The sequence below is a fragment of the Lasioglossum baleicum genome, chromosome 2 (assembly GCF_051020765.1).
Source record: "Lasioglossum baleicum chromosome 2, iyLasBale1, whole genome shotgun sequence".
NCBI classification, from domain to species: domain Eukaryota; kingdom Metazoa; phylum Arthropoda; class Insecta; order Hymenoptera; family Halictidae; genus Lasioglossum; species Lasioglossum baleicum.
In genome coordinates, this window is record NC_134930.1 from 17,531,098 (window position 1) to 17,554,562 (window position 23,465).

At 44.2% G+C, this 23,465-nt stretch overlaps 1 protein-coding gene across 8 annotated transcripts in view; it reads right to left on the reverse strand.

The window, feature by feature from the left end:
* Positions 1 to 23,465, reverse strand: part of Sox102f (transcription factor Sox102F) — a 395,175-nt gene that overhangs the window by 140,907 nt on the left and 230,803 nt on the right. Inside the window, exon 3 of one of the 8 annotated variants that reach the window (XM_076443827.1) lies at positions 1 to 5,587. This exon is cut by the window's left edge and continues 46,988 nt beyond it. The exons of the other annotated variants lie outside the window; for them this stretch is intronic. The gene's annotated coding sequence lies outside the window, so the exon portion shown is untranslated. The remainder of the gene's footprint in view (positions 5,588 to 23,465) is intronic. 8 annotated transcript variants of the gene reach the window in all.

A 23,465-nucleotide genomic window follows, 5' to 3' on the forward strand; every position in this document is an offset into this window, starting at 1 on the left:
ACTGTGTATACAAATACGCTTTTATTATTAATGACCGCGGCTCGCGATCTTTTAAGGTATAGGAGGCCGTGCAGCGCTCCGATGCGCGAAAACCGCACCGAACGAGAAGATCCTTATAGCTCGATATAAATTGCAGCGTCGATGCGCTCTAGCATCATTGATGAATTCCTCGACTTTTCCCGGTGGACGCGCGCGCCACCGCTATAAATCAAGTCTTGATTAATTAAGCATCGACCGGCGATCGGGTTAATCCGGAAAATCACGGAGTGCTACAGTGATTCATAGACACCCATGATTATAGACCAACGGAATGAATGTTCTAGCTTCATTCTTAGAGTTATATTTACGCTGCATGTATTACGACTAGCGCCTTAGGGCCTTCAGCTGCACTTTAATTTCTGAGTGTTTGCACTTTAATCTGCTGCTGTGGCGTGTCGTTGCTAATCAGCGGTTGTCGGTGTCGCGTAGGCGTCAGTTGACATTGGTAGGTGGGTTGTTCGATTGTTTCAGAAAAATTATTTTTAGTCGTGGGAAGTGGTGGCTGTGGCGACAAATGGATTCTAGATCTGTTCTACATCGGTGGCACCTTTCAATGAGTTTCTATTGCCAGGAATATTAATTTTGATTTATTGCAAATTGGTCGCACGACGACTAGAAAGTTCCACATTTTAGTAATAAAGCTTATGGAACATGAAAAAATCAGTAGTATACAGAAAACGTATAAAGTGAATTAATCAATTGATTTTTTAATAAAAATATTGAAAGAAGTTGATCTGTTGGAGCCTTCCGGTCTTTCACGTTACGAAATAAATAAAAAGAAGAACCCTGGTAAATCGGAAGCTCATTCACAAATTTGCCCGTTTGTTTAACGACACCCAGTAGATCTCGGTACGGTAGTTGGTTCCATCGCTGCGGAGCGGCGCGGCGGCCGTCGTAGCTCGTGCAAATAAAAACACACAATCGATCCATCAGGAAAATAACAGACGGAATCGGCTACTCGGAACCGGTCGTAAACGCGGGCGCATTTATTTTTCCTGGCGCTATCGCCGCGGCTAGAAAACGACTATACGAAAGGGAACGGCCCTGACCTAGCTCAAGCCTGGCGTTGGTCGGCCGCGGTACACGCAGCGGCGTTCCCTCGGGCTTCTAATTTCAAGCGGGTCACATCCTTAGCTGGAAATAGCACGTGTAAAGACTTTTGAAAAGGGGGAAGAGAGCCCGGGCGCAACAATAATTAGGGACAAGTGCGGTCCTCGCGAGGCGGTTTTCACGGTTTTGGCACGTACCGCGGGCCCCACCGGATGTCGCAGCAACTACGGTGGGATATCATGGTGTATTTATTGTAACGGGCTGCATCTCGCGCGCCCACCAAGCGGAGATGCACTGCGACGACGTGCACGCGCGCACCGTTCATCATGAACATCGATGCGTCGCATCCTTGCTTTCCGAAATTAACATCGCTACATTGTGTCGTTGGCTTCTGTTCGCGACGCGAGCGAGAAGTATGACTCTCGCGTGGGCTGCCGGTGCTTTGGTCACACCGAATTTAAGCCCCACTCACAGGGAACCGTCCCAAATCATGCTCGATGCGAAACAGTTGTCCTCGCGTGGTTCAACTATCTCCCACTGGTGGTAAAATTATTGTTGAACGTCGCCGCTACCTTTGGGACAATTGTTCTTAACCCTCGTTCCTCGTTTCACGAACTGAATCTGTCCCTCGGTGTCAAATTGACACAGTGATAAAAAATCGATAAAATCACAAGGTAGACAGTCATTTTTCGATGTTTTTTTATTGAAATTGATGAGTTGACATTTACATCTTAGGTTTTTCATTAAAAAAATAAAAGCCACGAAGTTTTGGCCCAACTTACCTACAAATAACAGGAGGGACGGATGAGGGTTAAGTCAGTAGCGCCGGAATTTTTAAAAAAAGTGGTTGAAAAATCCTGATTGATATTCCTATCGTATGTGATATGTGACGTGTTTAATGTGCGACCTCCAAGTGGCTAATTCTAGTAACAATCGTGTAACAGTCATCGTTAGCGTGGTTCAGAAGTGGATCATGTGGGTTAGGCTTAAGGGGAAGTCGCTACGGTTCGACGGAATGCGAGGGTGCTCTCTCCAGAATCTGTAAATCAACCAGCAAACGCATTAGCTCCATTTTCACCGTGACAAAGTCGTCTCGTTATTGCAGGGCTGCTACATTTTTACGGCTGGACGTTCAATGCGAGTATTCTTGTACACCGCTCGCACCCTCGCTTTTGATCTTGCCACTTTCCTGGCGAGGCTCTGTGCACGGTTTATGGCGTGATTATATTGTACTGGGAAGATACGATTGGTTTGTTAGCGAACAAGCTTTTAATATTATACACATCTCTTCGTATTTCAATGATTTGTACGTCTATTTCCCCTGAAAGACCCGTAAAGAAATAATGAAAAATAAAGAAGTTTTGTAACTGGGTTAACACCTCAAACTCCTTGGCTCCTCGCGCGGTATGTCCCGCAGTGGAGGGGATATTCGTTTTCCTTAGATCCTACGGTTTCCGAATTCTTAGATGAAGACCAACTGTACCTTGAACTCGTTCAAATAATTAATAGAATAGAAATATAATCAATTTATTCGGAACAATTTCAATAAATATTTCATAAAATTTTACTGGGTTCCATCTCATTCCAGGATCTGGGACAATGAAGTTGCTGATGATTTAGCTAAAAGTGCTACCGCTTTCTGTTCCTTAGATATCTCAAGACTTCCTTATACTGGTCTGTACGAACTATTCATGAAAAAAGCTTTTCTCAACACTCCCATGATAATTAAAAACCAAGGGTTATATAAAGGTAAAATTTACTTTCTCCATTATTATAGGGATAACCGTCTTCCTTGGTTCAGTGATATAAATTTATCCCGTCATTTCATTGTCTCAATAAACAGAAGCAGAGCCGATCATTATCATCGTGACTCCTGTATTTTGGAATGTATTACAGAATGTATACTCCTGTATTTTGGAACAATCTAAAATTGGTCCGTATCGATCCACTACGCATTCGAGCAGCAATGCACCAGGTTCCGAGCTCGGGAATCGTTTATGCGACCGCGGTGAGACACGCGTCGGCGAAGGGTTAATTTGTACCAGGCAAATGGCGGTGGTTATGGACGGTGCGCGATTCATCAAGTTTTCAGAGTGGATCGCAGCGCGTTACTTTGTCAGTAACGCACAAAAGAGTGTTCGGAGCGGTAGCGGGAGCCAATCAGCCGTCTCTTTCGACGTTTCTGCACCGTGGATCGGCTCATAACAGAGCAGAAAAAATGACGGGTCTACGGTTAAGGGCAGTATGGGGAAGGCAACGGCGGTGTTCTTCGCGCGAAATATAAATCGAGGATGTCATAATTTAATGGAACATCGTTGTAGGACCGCTTGATGGATGGCTACCACGAACCCAAGGTAACCAGTTCTAAACGGCGTTCGACACCGACACGGGACGCCTACCTATACCTATACGCAGGCCGGAGTATATTTCAGACAATAATAATTTAGACACGTGTGGACCATACGTGGCGGTGGATAGTACGCTGTACGAGGATGGATAGACGCGACGGGGATTCAAGCCTACGTCGTGGCTACCGTTCAACGAGTGCTTCGGTTCGGTTATGCTTCGGGCTTAATGCTCGACTTGCCAACCCCCGGGCATAAATGACGGTCCGTTTTCGATCAACACGGGAGAAAAGGAATCCTCTCGGACGCTTCCGCCTCGAGAGGTATTACTGACCGCCACGATAAATATCGCAGTTCGATTTAACTTTAAGCCGGGACGTGTCTACACGCGGGAGAATCTGCTTAACGCGTGACCAGTGTTTTCGATAGTTTCAGGGAAATCAAGTATCAGATGATTGCACAAGTTCGTGCCCGATTTGAAAATAAAATTCAATGGTTAAATTTTAAAGAATACAGCTTTTTTATTAATCAATTAATAATTCCTTTCCACTATTAGGAAAGAATGGAGACAGTTTGCGGCGTCTATGAAAATCACGCACGAACTTATGCAATCATTTAATATTTTTTAACATTCTCAGGAATTATTTGTACAGATTAACACTAAACCTACCGAGCACTAAAAGCGATTAAAATGTTTCAGCATACAAAAATGACAAGGCTCAGTTTATTTAGTTTTCGTGCAATTTTTATTACAATATGTGCTTGGATAAAGAAATTTATCAAAGAAATTCCCATGTAAGCAACTTCATAATTTGAATAATTGTAAGATGATAAATATGAAACCGATCATTTGACCGGCAGTGGGTAGGTTTAGTGTTAATCACATTGGAATAATGTTTCTCACGTGACAGCATTCGTGGTCTGACTAAAAAGTTATTAAAAATAAGATAAAAATTAAAAAGTATTACAATATCGAATCTTGGAGTATCGAAACGGTTTCTGAAGCAGTCTAATTTTCCTCATCTAACTTTCAAGTATTAAACTAACAATTAAAGCTCGACATACTATCCGTCGAAATATGTAATACGAATGCCACGCACAGAATCAGATCAATTTCCGGCACGGGTCATTAAAGACCCGGGACCGGTTCCCATCCGACAAACGCTCGGGATAATTAAAGTGTAATTGGAAACTTGAAAACCATCCGGTGGTGGAGGGGTAGTACATGTCGAAGCGTGCACGGATGCTCACAACGATCTTTGTTTCTGCGAATCGGAGAATCGTCATAGAATCGATTCCTAATTAAGTTCGCAATTAACCCTTAATCATTCGCGATCCGCTTATCGATCGGTCGGATCTCTCGTGCCGCCTATGGGGGAACGGCACTCGAGAGACAAACGCGGGCGCGCGAGCTCAGTGCAATTGGTTAATGAATCGCGCAACGGATAACGATTGCATTGAAAATCAACGAGACGCGGGGCTATTCTTCTTTCGGGGCTTGCTTTATTGCCCGGTGTTTAATGGAGCATCAATTCGTTGCGCGGCGCGCATAATATCAAACCGCATATGTACTGCGTCGTTAACCGTTCACCGCGTTAACCGGTGGAAACCGGCAATTAATACGCCGTCGGTGCATATTGTTACCGAATCTCGTAAATCTCGCCTAACTACCGCATAAATTCCTCGGCCATTTACATAAATAAGACCGATTATTTACTAGTTAGATTAGCGGCTCCGATCGGACGCCCATCAGGTCCAACAACAACAAATGTTAATCATCGCGGTCATTTGGGCGGCACTTAAATCGCGCGTAATTGACGGCGAGAACAGCCGCAAAAACTTTCTTTGGAAATTCCTTGCAAAAATCCAGTAATCGATTAACTTTTAATTACTCGCATATAGTACTTATAATCTCAAAACATTAAATTTAGTGTTTCAAGCATAAACGAAGGTGCTATCTCCACTGGCAAATATTCATTTTGCACTGAAGTAGTTATTTAATTGAATAAAAATTTATTTATGTTGAAGTCATATATAGGTCCATGTAAATCTCACTTTAGTTGTCTAATAATCTTCTGGATCTCATATTGAATTCTACTTACAACGAATGCGATTGTATTCATCGATGATCGGTACCAATCACGGACACTTACCTGAAACAAAATAAAAAGAATTCTGGTTAAGAATATTGCCGAAGATTGTTAGTAATATTATGGATTACGAGATTTTCGGGAAGAATAGTTCGGGCCAGGTTCGATTTAAATTACAGCAACTTCGTTCCATAGATTGCTACCATAATCCCGGCTAGAACCAAACTTATTTTTGACATAAACGCGCAGACTATCTGTCGCAGCAGCGCTCCTTGGAAAAGGATCAAACCGACTATTACGTCCGGGTTCGTCGTCTGCCAGCACCATCGAAGATAATCCTTCTCTAATCTCTCGCGAAACCGAAAGTTTTGATGATTTCATCAGAACTTCAAGATCCCCAGAGTATCCCCCGTGTCTGCGCTGAGAACTGAATGTTCGTCATTACCCGTGTTGGTTGCTGTTAAATGACGGAGATGTATACACCAATATAATATTTTGCGAATTTCTGTACATGAAATTTTAATCTAGAAAGTGTGTGTAATATTAAAGAACATAACCTGTTTCTATTAAAAAAATGCGTTATTCCAGCTTTTCCTATAATTAACAGGTTCAAAATCGCAGATATAAACAAGAAGGCAAAGAACCTTAAAAGCATGAGGCCTATATCGCCGCCGCATTCGATCTTCAAGGGTCCTCTTACCGAACTAGCCCCGTGTATGGGGACGTTCTTGGACTGTGCGAGGTTGCCGAAGAGTCCTCGGGCGTTAATGAGCAGATGCCGACGGCCGCGGCATTACGCATACATTAGGAAGCGGCGATCACGGTAGCGGTCGATCGGATCAGTCCCGTCGGTAGAAGAGGATCCGATCGGGCCGGGTAGAAGAGGATCGGTCCTGCGCGGGTAGAAGAGGCTCCCGCGGGCCCGTCCCCGATGGTAGCGCCGCCACTGTCACCCGATGGAGACGCGATCGGGCCCGTTGGCTGGCCGCGGGCCTATATAGAGAGGTGGCCGGATGAGAGTGCCTACTGGCAACCCGTGGCCATCCCGCAGAAGCAGCGGGAGCAGCAATAGCGTCGGCACCAGCCGCCGGGAATGGGAATGAGAAGCTCAAGCGGCGCTTTCAATTATTCCCTTCGAACAATCCCGCCGCTTGTTTCCTTCGGCGATTACATCTCCGAGTATTTATTCGCTGCCTTCCATTCCCGCCGTCCCACACCTCTTTTCCTCTTCCATCGTTCCCCTCGCTATCTATCCGCTCTCACCCCCTTTCTGCTACTGCCGCGCGGCTCTGATCCTCTTCTTCTTCTTCTTCTTCTTCTTCTTCTTCTCTGGCTGCTGCTGGCTGGCTGACTGCCTGCCTGCCTGCCTGCCTACTCGTTCGTTCAGGAGTCACTGATCCTTCTGCCAGCGGCCCACGGAACACTGGCTCGCTTGCAATCTATCTAATCGGTTCCGAGAGACTCTAGGAACCGACAGAGACCGCCTCTGTTCAAGACACGATGGACTGCTTTGCATCGGACCAAGACGTTATTGGCGGACCCCAGCAACTTATTGCTTCCTTTCTAATTGTGTGCTAGCCGAGTACATGATTCCACCGGCCCCAGCTTTGTTCCGCTTGAATTATGGATTTTCCGAGAGATCCACACCGCTCCCTCCGCTCAACGCATCCGCAGTCGTTCGGCCAGTTTTTGCCTCCCCAAGTACTATCTTCTAGGCCTCTACTTTCGCTAGCTCGAAAATAGCTGGCGCAAAGGTTCACCAGAGTTTTCTTTCGACGCAACATTCATCCTTCACAAATTATGAAAAAAGGGAATACATATCTACGTAGCTCCTGTACCTTGCAATTGACAGAAACAATTTTTATTATGGGTATATATCCGAAACGTAACAAAATAAAAAGTCTAAGGAACTTCTATTCAAACTTGGAGGATTATCATCCCTTAACACGCCGCGGTTCCACCACTAATTTCAAAGTTCGGCGGCGAGTGCCCTTCGAAGGGCTCTGAAATTCCCGTGGTCGAAGAGGGCAGGGTTCCGCGCACGTGCGCCGGACGTCGCGTCGTTATTAAAACATTAGGCGCCACGGATAAATGGCGGCAATAATCCCCGGGTTCGGTTTTTCCCGGGATACTCTAGCGATTCGATTGTAGAGTAAAAATTGACGGAAAAACTCTCGATCCCTCCGGGTGGCGGGCATAAATGATTGCTCTTCTTTCTTGGGCTGCGTTGATACTCCACGGGCCGATAAATACGGGTCCGCCTTAGGGCGGAGGCGAGACTCGGCCACGAATTATAGGCGTTTTAAAAATATTGTTCCATCACTTATTCAGCAGTGCCGGCTAAGGTATCGCTTTCCAATAGTATCCTTCGATCACAATTTCCCACCGTCTGTATTATTGAAGGCTGCCCCCAAAGCTCGGATAGGATAGACGCTTCGGGGTGGCTCGTCTATTTAGCCTCGGGGTTGCTCTCGAGTGGATAAACGGATGAAATATGACTATTGAGAGTTCGATGCCGTTTCGATCATCCTCGATTGTGTCCCCTCTCTGAATGCAGTTTCCCGTCCCAAGAATGCCTATCGTTCCCATTCCCTGATATTGGTACCTCGTCCGAACTTCAATCATAATCGTGAATGGACAAAGCATGTTTTTATGGTGATTGTCTTCTGAAAAGGTCTTCAGTGTCTGTCTTTGAAATGTTCTGCACAATACTTGCTGTTAATTCAATCTCAATGTTGTACTCGTTTGGAGCCTCATTCATCGAGCATTGTTCTAATTAGACTGGAGCTTTCGCATCTAATTAATACAATGGTACAACTTGACAGGAAGATAAATATTATGGTTGGACTATGAAGAATCGCAATTTTATATACAAGAAAAATTTTTAGTCTCCTTATTTTTCAACCATTGAACTCCATTGAAGAAATTAATTTTTCTTAACGTAGAAAGCACAAGTCGCTCGACTAATAAACACAGCCAGCCTATCGTATTGAGATTGCTCGTCGACAATCTCGAATCTAATCTTCCCGATCGAGAATTAATTAGTTTCCCCGTGTGGTTAAGACATTCTCCAATCGTTTTGTTTCCGCGGCGACGAGGAGAGATTTTTCCGCGTGAAAATGACCGCTCAGGAATGAATTTCCTTGCGCGGTCACACTCGAAAGTCCACTTTCTATGATTCGTTTGTATGAATTCGTATGCGTGCGTGTTCATACGAGGGAGAGAGAGAGAGAGAGAGAGAAAACCAAGCGAGAAACGTTCATGCTCAGGCCGCGTAAAAATTAAGTCGTTGATGGGCTGAATCAGCGAGCGCCCGGTGAAATCACCGGAAACGGATCCAACAATCCCGCGCGCGAAAGCATTCAGCACGTTCTGTCAGAAAATACGTATTATCTATAGATATGCAAACGAGCGAGCGCACCGCGGCGAACCATCGATTCGATGAAAGCGTGCGACTATTCGCTGATGTTCGCCGCACGGCTAGGCTTCCAGAAAGAATTTCGCCGGGGACGCTAATCGCGTCTTATCATCGGAACTTCAATTTATCAACGAGCCGCGAAACGTCTTTATACAAGGACTTTGATTCACCGATGCAGTTTTCGAAGCCCCGTGAATTCCGCCGACTGTCAAAGCTGGCGACTCTGACGCTGACCATTTGCGGCCTCCATTAGGTCGCTGCGATTCGCAGATTAGCGCTCGTGTAATTCAGAGGTAATTTGCATACGTCCGTCGAGACAATGGTCATTACTGCGCTGCGGATTTCGTGCATTTATTACGACAATGAATAGACGTAAAAGAGCAAAAATCATTTACGATCAGCATTTTTCTATAATCCTCTTTTCGACACATTTTTAAAGACGTAATAAATAGACGTTGCTGCCACACAAGGATAATTGAATGAACAATTATTCTGCACTGCTATGTTCTAGTTTGAACAAGAGAAGCAACATTATTTTTTACATACATTTTTCTACAATTCTTTTATAAAATGTTTCCATTGGGTACACACAAATCGACATATTTTTAAAGGCGAAATAAATGGACGTTGCTGCCACACAAAGATAATTGAAGGAACAATTATTCTGCACTGTACAATCCTTTTATAAAATCTTTCCATTGAGTACACACAAATCGACACATTTTTAAAGGCAAAATAAATGGACGTTGCTGTCGCACAAAGATAATTGAACGAACATTTATTCTGCACTGCTATGTTCTAGTTTGAACAAGTGAAGCAACATCATTTTTCACATATATTTTTCTATAATCCTCTCATAAAATGCTTCCATTCAGTACACACAGATCGACACATTTTTAAAGGCGAAATAAATGGACTTTGCTGCCACACAAAAATGATTCAACGAATGCTTATTCTGCACTGCTATGTTCTAGTTTGAACAAGTGAAGAAACAATATATTTTACATACATTTTTCTACAATCCTCTTATAAAATGTTGCCATTGAGTACACAAATGCCCACATTTTTAAAGACGAAATAAATAAACATTGCCGTAAAAAACCAATTGAGCGACCACAACAAGTGTTTGCCAAAGCATCCAGGCATCGACCAATCGCAGTCAAAGTCGACTATCCTTAAGTCAACGATTTATCGTCCATCAGCCTGACGTTAATAGCCAGTCTGTCGCTTGTTGTCATTTTTAAGTAGAAGAAACACATCGCCTCTCTAAGCTCTTCTCTCAACGATTTCAGTTCTTTCTCTTCCCGGTATCGAAGACTAAGATAAATCAGCATGTTTACGTTTCCTTGCCACTTTCCTCAATTGTCAAAGACACTCACGGAGAGGAGTAATCTCAACGACCTAGATACAGGCGGACGCATTGCCGGTGTCTTCGATCGGAGCCATCCTGTGTCCGATACGCCTCTAACAACCTCTTTCACGCCTATTCCACTCGTCGCTGGATTAAAAACCTACGTGTACCGATAAGTTCGAAGTGTTTCCCAGGGAAACAGGCCTCGGGATTCACGGGGACGTTGTTTCTCGGCGAGGTTTCTTTCCGAATGACACATTTTAGCTACAAAAGTTTGCTGTGAAGGTTGTTGCTTCTCTGACAATTTTACCGACTGGGTTCGATTGTGGATCTTTCTTATAGGCTAAATAGCAATGTGAGCAATAAATGTGACAGGCATTACAAATATAATATAATTTATACAATATGAATACTGTGAAAAAAATTATTGATGAATTAAGAAGAAAATGATAAGCTGCCGAAAAGTGATATCGAACACGAGAGATAACTTATAACGACACGCCTTTCCAGTCGACCAAGAAACGTTAAATAAAACGTTAACAATCACGTTCCGGTGACAGTATATTTCCGAAAGTGTCCTTGGGATATCAGTTTTTAACGAGTGTACGGATCAAGGATCAATAAAAAAGATTCGAAAGTTACAGGTTCGGGGAGTGTTCAACCTAGATGAAAGAGCAATAATAATACCCAGCATTAAAGACAATATTCAAGCGTTCACAAGGGGCTACACCGCAGCCAACAGATCACATTAGTCCTGATTGTTTCACTTTGTAGAACACGCTGGCAGCGGTCGACAAAATTGAATAATTTCTTTGATTTTTTGGAGCTGACACTTTGTTCAGCAGCCGATGTGGTAGAAGTGCATTTTTCGATTGAAAGGAAGATTTCATACGGAACAGAAAGAATGCGTGGGTGCATGGGAACGACACGCGCATCTCTCGACGCACTGGCCGCGGCCGGTTAAAAGCTCCGTTGTTGGTTTCACGGTTCCGATCGACTATAAAACTTATCTCGGCTTTCTATTCCATTGGTATGTATAAAGGCGGATGGACCGACTACTTTCTCGTGCCCGCATTGGATTGTCGTGAAAGCAGGACGCACTTCTTGCGTACGCGCGCATACTCGCCGCGAGTCATCGGCGTTTATTGTGCTTCCCGTTGTATCTTCTTAGGCCGGACGAGCAGCCCGTTGCTGGACACGTCGCCCATGGGTGTACACTATATACAAGCATGGAGAACAACTGTGTGCGAATGTTCGCCAGTGTGTACGTACGTACGCGCCCGCGCACGCTGACGACGACGTTGCAACAACCGGGGCAAAAAGTAGCCCGAGGGATGAGAAAAAAGAACAGAGCAATTTATTGCCCACGATAGCGGACTCCCGGTAGTATCTCCTTCCGTATAATACTGCCAACTTGCCCGGCTCACCATGCGTCTCTCTTCGATTGCGAATCTTGCTTCTTACGTCGACCCGCGAAACGCATACTTCTTCCGCGAGCTGACACAATCGTCCCGGTTACATTGTATCCTCGCGATGATACCGGTGATGGATTTTGGAGGTGACGATAGCGGAGGTTGCAGAGGAGTCTGGAGAGAACGTGAGGAGCGATTGGTGGGGTTTTTAGAGCAGTGGAGATACTCTGATCTTTCCAAGAGAAATCTTGAGATGAATCTTTCTCGACTTTCAAATTTCGATTCGGGAGAATTGGTGCTGCTCTCCGATTTTGATGAAATTTAAAGATGTTATAGATCCGACATCCTCTTTTAGTTTTTTAGTTAGAGAATTATCCTTTTCGTATGAAACATCCCTCAATCAATACTTTTAACAACCACCACCAAATTCCTCCCACAAACCCCAGAAACTCGGTACCTCGTCCTCGAGCGAACATCTCAAACCAATTCCCCCAACAGAGTATCGCTCGTTCCTCTCCCATTAGGATCCACTCGGTAATTTATGGGTCTGTCTAGGATAATAGAAGGCTCGCGTCGAGGCTCGTAGCCATTCAAAAAAGGAAATGAAAAATTTGACGCATTGTTCCGCGGACTCCGAGAGCTCGTCCGTCCGAGTGAATGGCGTCGGCTGGTAGATTGTCTCTGGCCGAGACAATCCGGACAGCTCAACAAAGAACACGTGCCCTTCGAATTAAGAGGAACGGTCGGTTAAACGCGTGGTTAGCTTGAGGAATCACGTCGAACGGTTTCCTCTGGGGGGATCGGCCTAAGATTCGCTAGGTGGACGTAAATTTTCGCGCCCTGCGAAATGGAGATGAAGCCATTGTATCGGCCGAGCGTTTTGCTATGTTCTTTGCCGCGTATTCTTAGCCGCTTAGTCCGAAGAATAACATTGTGCTGGTGCGAGCAGGATAGGGAAGAATGGTTCGCTAACGCGAGAAGAGGAAGAATGGCGGTAGGAGACAAACACATGTTGCACACTCGTCGTTCGGAAAGCTGCTGCTGGCTTCTTTGCCTCTAGACTCCTTCAGCTTCTCTCTCTCTTTCTTCTCTGTTTCTCTTTTCCGCCTCGTCCTGTTCACCAGGTTCTCCTTCCTCGTCGCTCTAGCATCGTTTTCTCCTTACGTTTCTCTCCTTACGACTCGGTAACGCAAGACTAACAACACAATGGAAGCAACAGCTGCATGATAGATGGTCCCAACCGACCGACCGACCGATTCCATCCACCGTCTTCTCTTTCTTCGAACCGAGCCGACTTCTTTCACTACCGCGGGACCGGTCGTTATCGTCACATTTATTCGCGGAAGCAATGAGAAAAGGGACAAGCGTACACGCGCGCTGGAATTCGGCCGACCCGAGACCGCGCTCAGAGAGAGAAAGAGAGAGAGAGAGAGAGAACCCGCTTCCAGCACAAGCTGATGGAACGTTTGTTTATCAAGGCGAAAAAAGACCTTCTGGAGCACATCTGGGAAAGAGCATTCTCTGACCGGGGTACACAGAGGATATCTGTCACTGATTGAACGATCTAGCTAGCTCGTTCCGGATTTACGAACCTAGGATTCGTTTTTTTGCTACCAGGAAAATTATTACAACTGTAGTGGATGATCTTTGTGGTAATCGTTCAACGACGATCCGGTTGGATTCAACGTTTCAAAGGTGGAGATTGCACGATTTGTCTTAATTTTGTAAGAGAAATTTTTGTTATTAATCATTCGACGATGAGATCTCGTCGCATTCAGAATTTTAAAGGTGTTTATTGGATCATTGACGTATGACTCTTTAAGTGGTTAGTCCTTATCATAGTTTATATTATAATAATTTCATATATCATTATTAGACTCCGGATTTTATGCATTTACGACAGTGAAAAATATAAATTTTCATTTAGCTCTTGTGTCTAATTATGTCTAATTATTCTTGTCATAATTCAAGCAATTGTTTGATCGTGTAATACAAAGATTGTACACTGAATTTAAACTACTTTTTCGGGATTGATTTTGAGGGTGGATCGTCACGTTCTCCTGATTTGCTTCGGAAACTGTCGATCTGTACAAACTTGTTCAGTCTGTGCACCCCTATCGCGTCGCAGCCCGTTTCTAACATCCCCGCGCGGCACAGAACGTAAGTATCGCGTGCTGTAATCGCAGCCAAAGAACCAAGGGAGTAATTTACAAATGGTCATTTCTCGGAGGGCCGAAGCCACCCGCTTTGAGGAAACAGAGGGAAGCCGAAGGCAAAGAGGAAGACGGAAACGACAGAGGGAGAGAAGCACGACTGAAGGAATGGGGGTGGAGAGGAGAGAGAGAGGAGATAGGCTGGTGAAAGGGAGAACGCGATCTACCGGAGAGCCAAGGGAAGGAAGGAGAGAAAGAGAGCCGAACAGAGAGAAAGATAAGTCTTTGATGTCTAGCGGAGATATGATGATAATCACGATGTAGGCTTCCGCTTGCATGGTACAGCGGAATCCGCGCCTCCGCCTGCCTCCCTGCCATCGGCGAGCGCGCGCGCACGTGCTTTCAGACCAGGTATCTTGTGTTCTCGCAATCAATATAGCGGATGTGCCGAGACGTTGATGTATTCGAGACAGAGCCGGTGGACAGACGAGTCAATTCCAGGGGAATTGACCGGACGCGACCTGGACCCGAGCTTTTCTTCGGTCGATTTTATCCTTCGGGGATTTTATCCCCGAGAGGTGAATAATTCTGATGATTTCTTGCGCTGTGGACTCGGCCCACTTGGACACTTAGCAATTTTTGGATTGACCAAAAGCCTTGTTTAATCTTTTAAGAGTTAAAGAAATTTTTCATGCTGCAATACTACTTGTTTGTGTGAGAAAAATTAACTTAAGAATCGGGATAAAAGGAGAATTGTGAAACAATCACTGTGTACATTTCGGTATCTTGTAGTATTACGCGATTACTACAAAATGTACAGCGTGGGAACCAAATACTGTTTATTTCTGTCGCATGAGATTACATTTCTTTGAACTTCATTCGATAGTTCCTATTTCTTTTCTATATTTATCATGACTTATCACTTGTACGTTATCGTCATCGTGAGAAACGCGTGGAGTACTATAAGTATGCGAATAATGTCTTCAGAATAAAGATTCGTGTTCAAGAAATTCTAGAAACGAATATATCCCAAGTTTATTTATACCAATTCGAACTTCCTAATGCGCATACCAACATTTCACCCATTAATTCTTCGGCACACCATAAATTACTGTCAACTTCAGGGTAGCCAATCGCTTCAACAAATCCTCGAGCTCCTCCGCAAGAGGAAACACCGTTCACACAATTAGACCACTCACACAGTCTCCCCAGTCGCACACAGACATCGTCCGAGTGTGTTTAAATTACCACTCCGCTAAGAATTACAGTAACAGATCGGTCGGTACAACATGTTTTCGACGTATCACTCGAGACAATAGCCAGCCCTTAATTACCGGGAGGCATCGAGCTCCCCGAAGAAGACCGGCCTGAGAGAACAGGCTACAGAGACCAACAGCAGCAAGCAGAATCAGAAGCAGAAGCAGCATCAGCGGTTCCAAGGCCACGCCACGCCATGGTGGCGGCAAACGAGCGTGCACTGCGACGCGTTACCATTGTCATCCATTTGTTCGTACAAATCCCTGGCTATAATCATTTAATGCTCACATTCATCGCGGCCACGACGACGGCATTGTGCTACCGGCGGTGCATTAGTCTCTCGCACGCATGCACGCCCGCGTTCCCCGGCCCAAGGAGCTTAAGGCATTAGGGTGAGCCTCGTGCGAACGTCGTGATACCAACTTCCCCCCTACCGTCTCCCTTTCTTTCTTTCGTCGGACCATTCTTCGCGGGACAAGAACACTTTGACTAGGAGTCATTCTGATCTGACCCCCATCTTCAATTCCGCGGGACGTTTAGCGGGGTGGTGGGTCACCTCTTTCATAAAGGATCCTCTGTCCACGGACGCAATTGTCTTCGGTGGTGTGCCAACTTTCAGAAATGTGGGTGGACGTCTGGAGAGCGAAGGAGATACAGCCTGAGATGGTCAGACAATTTTAGGTAGAACGTGCGGGATAAGGTAACTACATACGCATGTTATTGCATTGAAGCTACCCATTCAACTACCACTGTGTGGGGTGGCTTTATTTCATTCTCGTATCACGCCATCTCCACCTCATTTGTGAATGCATCATCTCGTCTTATCTCCATCTCCATCATCCTCATTGTAAAGTTTTTGTGAAAGAAGAAAATCATGGGGTAGCTGAAAGACTTGCAGATCTCGAATATATTGTAGCGAATTCAGGGAATTCGAAAAAGTATTTAATTAAACGTCACCTCTATTGTCTTATCGTCAAATCGACCATGTATGGGTGAAATTCCACTTGTTATCACTATACAAGGCATCGAACTGTCTGGTTCGGGAATGATTAGTAGTTATCCAAATCCTAAATATGTATAATCTGGGTTAGATCTGTATCTAAGACCGTTTCCATTGACGGAATCTGTCGAGGAGCATCGTGGAGGTGATCTTAATCCAAATTGGACTCCACCTGGCCCGAAATCCTCTCTGATCCTCTCCGACCGATTAATCTCCCCGCGCAGGAAATTCCTCCGCGGCCATTGTGACTTTGCGTGGGCGGATGGCCGGTTGAGAAATGGTACCTGGCCCCGATTTCCTAGCGTTTGCTCGCGAACGGCTCTCTTTCGTTTCTCCTCCCTGTTTGTTCCTCCTCTCTTGCCTCTCCCGGCAACGTTTCTCGAGGACACCTCGAGGCCGGTAATCTCCGAGTTACGTTTTCGTGCGGCGACCACAATGGACACTCTCCGCCTCGTGGTCCCTCCGCGCTTTTAGCGGCAATCTAGCGACTATGTGTGCGCACCGTACACGCAGAGCGCAGCGCAGCTGAATGCCGCACGCACACCGAGCGTGCGAGAGAGCTGCGCCTCTTTGTGGCACGCTCAAAGAGCACAATGTCCATAGTCCCCGGCCGACAATGGCCTCTCCGCAACTGGTTAATATCAAGGTTGTTTGAAGGGTAGAGACCGCGAGCCAGCGGAATCCGCGGCGCCGCGATCGTCGTCGTCCCGAATCAGGATTTAACTGCTCGGGATCGATCGAGGGACTTTTTCGCGAGTGCTTGGGAACCGCCCTTAGCCTAAACGTTTGCTGTAATGAAAATCAAGTAAATCAGTTCTTGATCGTTCGAGGTCAATGTGGTTCCTCTTTGTTGTTGCAGAGCTTGTTGCAATTATATTAAGTGGTTTTAGGGATGTTCAAAATCAGGATCACATTAATTGCATTAATTGAAAATTGAAATATATAAAATTTCATGAAAACAAATTCGAAAGGCTCACAAAAATAGTGCAATTTAATCGATGCCCTATGTTCAGAATTAGCGATCAAAACTTGCAATGGCAATATCTCGAAAGATTCATTTAGAAAGATCACAGATTTAAGTAGACAAAATAAAAATTCTCTGCACCAATTACGAAAGTTAGGGGCCAAATAAAAGGTCTTAATTGGGCCTAATATGAGAATTGCTACTAATTTACACTAGTTCCTGGGAAAGCAAAATTTTATTGAAACATTTTCAGCCCCGAGCTGAAATGCTCCTCCCCATTTGTTTTGAAAATAAAAATGGCTGTTGCTTTAAAATCGTTTTCATATTTTATCTAGTTATACAGCTACGAGACTTGTTTGAAAAACGTCTGCAGCGTTTACAATGGAGAGTCTGGTAGAACGTATGTATATTTATTGGCGCTGTAAGAAGTGATAGTGAAACAAATGATGGTAGCGAACGTGTTAAGCGTTAAAAGTCACCGGCGGTTTCATCGAGGTAAACGAAACAGAACAACTTTCGCTGATTCTTACGGAGATAAATAAGCGGTTAAATCACTCGAAATACCGAGCAGTCGAAGTAACTGGTTTATATTTTCTTATACGATAAATTATGGGAGTACATTACGATGGACATTTATTGTAATGTGACCGTGCGCAAATGGAATTATTGGATATAATCATCTCCGGAGGAAGTTTTGTATTTTGAACGTAGCGGTATGAGAAATTCAATGTATCTAGAGATCCTATAAAATAAATTTTGAAAATCCATAACCATCGTATGATCCTTTTCAGCTTCAAGTATGCAAAAATTTCAGGTTCTACAATAATTACCCAGAAAGGTGTTACTCTTCCTCCCATATAAGACTGGGGTTTGTATAATGAAATTTTATTGGTCTATTAATAGCGTGTTTATGTAAAACAGTCGTATATAATTAAAGTGAGGCCCATAATCGTCGAACTTCAGTGAACGAGAACGCCAATTAGGCATAAAGATGCTACTAAAAAATAGATATCATCAAACTGAATAAATTTTATCTGTATGGGTACGGGTACCTGGATGCACAAAAAACTTGACATAAAATTAATCCATGTAATTGAGCAGCAATAAAAAAGATAGCACGTAGGGTCTTTTATGGGCCACTGTAACTCACGACCTGAGTCACTCAGCAGAAATGGACCAATGCAATTTTTATATTTATCATATAAGGTGGTCCACACAATTTAATATGTAATTCAATAAAAGCTTCATCTAGCATTGTATAATAACTGTATTATCATCCGAACGCCAATGTATCTAATGTTTCGCAGATGAACGGTATTTCGATTGGAGAAATAAAGAGAAGGGACAACAGTGGTCCAAAGGAAGATACTTTGAGCGCGTAACCACGAGGCAACGGGGCGAAAAAGGGACGCATAGCGAGCGAGAGAGGATTAATTAAAAAGCATATGGTTCCCTTAAAAATATAAGGTGGGCGGTCCTTTGCGCAATTTGCAAACAAGGCCGCGTATCGGCGGGCCGGTTCAAAGGGGAGAAGGGACGTGGATGGATGGCAGAAGAAGACGAAGGGAAAGAGAGAAAGGGAGAGAGAGAGAAACCGGAGAAAGAAGGGAGAAAGGAAGGGACAGCCCGTGCAAGCGGAAAGGGAGATTTTGTTCTCAGGGGAGTAGTCAAAGTAACGTAGCCCTTGTCACGACGACACGGGCATCAAACAAACTGATGCTCTCCGACGTCGACCGACGTGTATTATAGTGCGCCCGGGCAGCGTCACCGTCGATTGCGATCGAGGGATTAGGGTGGCGAAACAAACAGGGCAATAGTGTTCGATCGTAGTTGCGATAGCCGATCAATTCAGGATCCAAAGCTCTGGGACTAATTGCCGGATTATTACACATTGTTTTGCTCGTCTGCTGCAAGGGGTTAATGAGGAGATTGTTTACCACTATCTTGTGAATAAATATTGTAATGCATGCAGACAAAGCTGCATGCATTTCAAAGCATTCACTTCACTGCATAAATGAACAACCTAACGCAATAAACGAAAAGAATCTGTGAAAGAGGGTGGCTGGAGCGTGACCGAGGCAGCGCGCATTAAATGGAAGGCCACCGTAAAGTAGTTTTAGCTATTCCATCTGCCTTAATCTCTTCAGGGACGATTTTTCTAAAGTGAAAGAAAAAGATTTTATTTTTTGTTCGCCGCGGCTTCTATCCCTTGCTTTTCATTTTGCATAAAGATCATTTGCGTCTTACTAATTGAAATTAATGACTCCAGTCTCTTCAAAAACCAAAAGGAATTAAAATAATTCATAAAAGTTAAAAGAAGGAAATCACAATTTCCTATATAATATGACAAAGAACAGAAAAAATGAGTGTACTCAGATATACTTCGTGTTAACATAATTAAAATTCTTCGATTCAGAGGGTGCGGAATGAAAGTGCAATTTCCTCGACCGATTCTGCGAAAAACAGTCCCCGTTAATTTCTCATAATTCGGGCAGGCTCGGGCGAGTGTTGGGCAACTAGGGTTCGCATAATTTTTCTTGTTCCGCGCGAAGCGCTTTTGACCCCGGTCGGATTCTTGAAGCATCGACGCGTAATTACGAATCAGGCCGCGCGGTGGTGTGCGCTGCTTAAGGCCGCGGCAGGGTTTACACGGGTGTGAATGAGATTTAACGAGAAAAAAATAAGGTTCCTTGGCGGCGACCCTTTGCCGCCGATTATGGCACGAATTGCTGGCGCACGAACCTAAGTAACCAGCCGGCTGAACACGGGATACGCGCGATAATCCGCGTAGCCATCGCATCTTAATGAGACTTCTAATGCGCTCTCAATTTATGTAATTTTCAAGTCGCTTCTGGTTGCTCGTTGTGCACGGAGCAAGATTGCCGACGGTTTTCTTCGCGGACGACGAAAGCCGAAAGACTTGGCGAGATATAATTAAGTTGCACGAATTTTTAATTGTACGACTCGCGCGATTCGTATCTCGCTGCTAAGGTTCGTTAGAGCGCCACTGTTCTGGAATCAGCATCCGATAAGAATGGTTAGTGAGTGGCCTGTGGACTCCTCGGACTGTGAAGATAGTCCTCGCACAGTTTTCTCTCAAGTTTTGTGGAAAATCGTTGCCGTGGAATTATAATAATGTTTTTAATCACACGGGTTTGTAGAATTTTAATTTTCTGTGAAAGAGAATCGGTAAAATTAAATTGAATACATTCTGTGTGAACACCTTTATGGATGTTATGCATATTGATAGTGTTCTACTCTCGAAAAAGATGGATAAACAATTTCCAAAGTGATCCTAAATCAATTTCATTAAAATCATTATAGCAGACAGTTTATTTTTTATTTAATTTTTGTTTCCAAAACATTTTTATTCCGCATAAAAATCCGCTATTCATTGAACGTGTTCGCCTGTTCAGGCTGAAGAAATGTTCTCGCAAGTCTGTACTTTGAAAAATTCATTTCAGCCTTCACGATTGTCCCACATTTTGAAACGAGGGTGTACTTCGAATTTATTATAGATTTTCAGCCGCAAACGGGCAGAAATTTCGCGAAAAAATCCACGTAATTGCTCGCAGCGGCGGATGTTATCGCCCTGCCGAGGCGAAAGAAGGTCGCTTATCGTTTTCGGCCGGTGCGGTGTGCGGCAGTGCAATATTTCGAGACTTATAATTTCTCAAAGATGCGGCCGCGAAACGGGAGTAAAACGGGAGTCACGCGGAATATCGGCATAAATTACCGCGCCGCGAAAAAGCCTCCAATTACATGCAAATTTATATGGAGCACGGCGTCATTAAGATCGCGAATTACGCGAGATCGTGAACTCCCGTCTTTCCTCGAGCGAACGCGTGCTATTTCCCACACCCGGCGTAATTGTTCGTTTATTTTACGATTAACCGAGTAATCGACAGCATCTTGTTTATGGCATGCGATTCCGTATTCCACGGTGCTATGCAAAAAATTGTACGAACAATTTATTTAGAATTCATTCCACTTTTTAATATTTTCATCTTGTAGTTATTTTCGAAATATTAGATATGGAGAAGTATTCATTTCTTATTTAGAGTCACATTTCAGATACTTCGAAAAATTATAAATCCTAGATAATTTATTGATTTTTCTGAAACATACGTTTGAATTTTAAAGGCAGTTTACTTTAAAAGAAGTATTTTCATTTGAATAACCGCACATAATCATTTCCGTACGTAACAGTGGACTATCAAACATGATTGACAGCTTCGAAAAACCACATGCATGCTCCACCCTGCTTTACAGCCAACATTTCCACAATTTATATAGCTTGTATACTCCTTATTCAATCATAAAGGCCAATAAAATAAAATGTTATGTAAGCCAAGCAAAAATAGGATTGGAAGTAAAACGCACAACAACAGCCCAGTATTGTGCAACCTATTTCATCCGACCAAGAATGCAGATAAAAGTGTACAAAAAATCTAAGCACAGTTCCACAACAAAAATTCTATGCGACAAACTGCCAGTAAATAATCTCTAGATTGTCTAATTCTCAATGTAAAAATGTAGTCAACATCTACCTGAATAGAGGCACGATAGTACGGCACAACGCCGGCATACAAAACTTTCAATATTTTATAGTTTGTTCGCACGGTCCCACGCTCCGGCTTTAAACAAAATTTACAAGCCGCCTAATCGAACGCGATAGACGCCTTTCATCCGCCACTCTACTACACTGTGAAACGTGGAATCGTATTATCACCTACACAGACAATAAATCTATTCTCTAAACAGCGTATTCGCGCGTTTCACTTTTATCGTAAATCTATCGCCTCTAGGAGATTAGCTTCACGCATTCTGTACCGGGGACGTACATGTGGCGTCCAGTGGTTAATCATGTTCGGTATACAAGGAGTACCACGAATAAATGGCGAACAATAACATTACGAAATGGACATGTGTTTAACATCTGAAATTTGTAGATGTAGTAAATGGTGTGCGAGTACAATCATGAACGTGAAAGTTCTTATTTAATCCTAATGATGACTTTATTGAAAAATTTTATAACAATCCTAAATAATTTTAATTGATTAAAAAGATTAGAGTTCTATGATGGAGGAACGTTGAAGTTAGCAAAATATGTAACGATGAAGCTGAGCAACGAAAGTATCGCTGGCAGCTAACGAGCTAAAAGGGTGAGTCAGTGTCTGACTCAGAATAATCTTTACATAATTAAATGTGTTGGTACATAATCAATTACTACACATTTAAATTATTGTAGCTCGGAAGAGATGTTTAATTTTCAAGTTAAAACAGCTCGGATCTGCGAAGGGTTAACAGGCTCGTCGATCGCAGCGATTTCGGAAAGCTCGAACAATACCAGAATATTAACCCATCGATCGAAATTGTCCCGCCTATTCCTCTAATTGAGGCGGGCCCGACGAAGTATCGCCATTAGTCGGCCGTCAAATTTTATTCGCGGACAATCTTTATAATTCGCCTTATCGTCCGGGAAAAGGGAGCTGCTCCGTTCGGAATTGTAACCATTCCATTAGCACGGTAACAAAATAAACAGAGCGAGGCAAACCGGTAAATTGTACCTCTGGTTCGATCGTCCAAAGTGGTTCGTACTCGGGAGTGCACGTTTCGCTCTCTCGTGAAGTACTCTTCCCTCCCTGCCCCCCCCCTCTCTCTCTCTCGTATTCTCTCTTTCTCTCATCCCACCCCGTCTCTCCCCCCACAGGTTTGGAGCCCGTTCCCCTGTCCCTCTTTTTCCCTCGTTCCCGGGCTACGCTCCTTTTTATTCCACGGGAGGAGAAGCAGTGCCATCAGAGAGAACTGCGAGGAGGCTACCAACGCAGCATCCATGGGATGTGCGAGTGTTATGGGGGATCGGAGGGGGATGACAGGTTGCCCCCGTCCTACCCGGGGGAGCAGCAATTTATAAATAATTGAGCCGAGTCCGGTAAAAAATGAATTACGCGTCCCTGTACAATATGAGGAGTTGCTTTACAGTAAAACGAGCTGGGGACCCGCGAGACCCGTCGCCGACAGCAGCCACGATCTGGATCCGGTGGAGACGTGGAAACGAGAGGACAGAGAGGCTAAGAGAGACTGAGAAGAACCGGGAGATGTGCTGAGAGAGAGTGGGAGACCACCGTCGATCGAGAGATACAGGGACACCCGACGGGGGATAAAGGAAGAGGAAGTAACATAAGCCGCATCAATTTTGCAATTGGAGAATTTTATGTTCGCCTACGGCCGCCATATATTATGAACGACCCGCTACCTCTTCTCTTTCTTTCTCTTTTCCCAGACACATTGGCTCCTGACACGAATTCGATCTACTCGATACAAAAATTATGAAGGACTTTGTTGCCGTGCGATCTTTTGTAAAGTACCCGACTTTGCTAAGG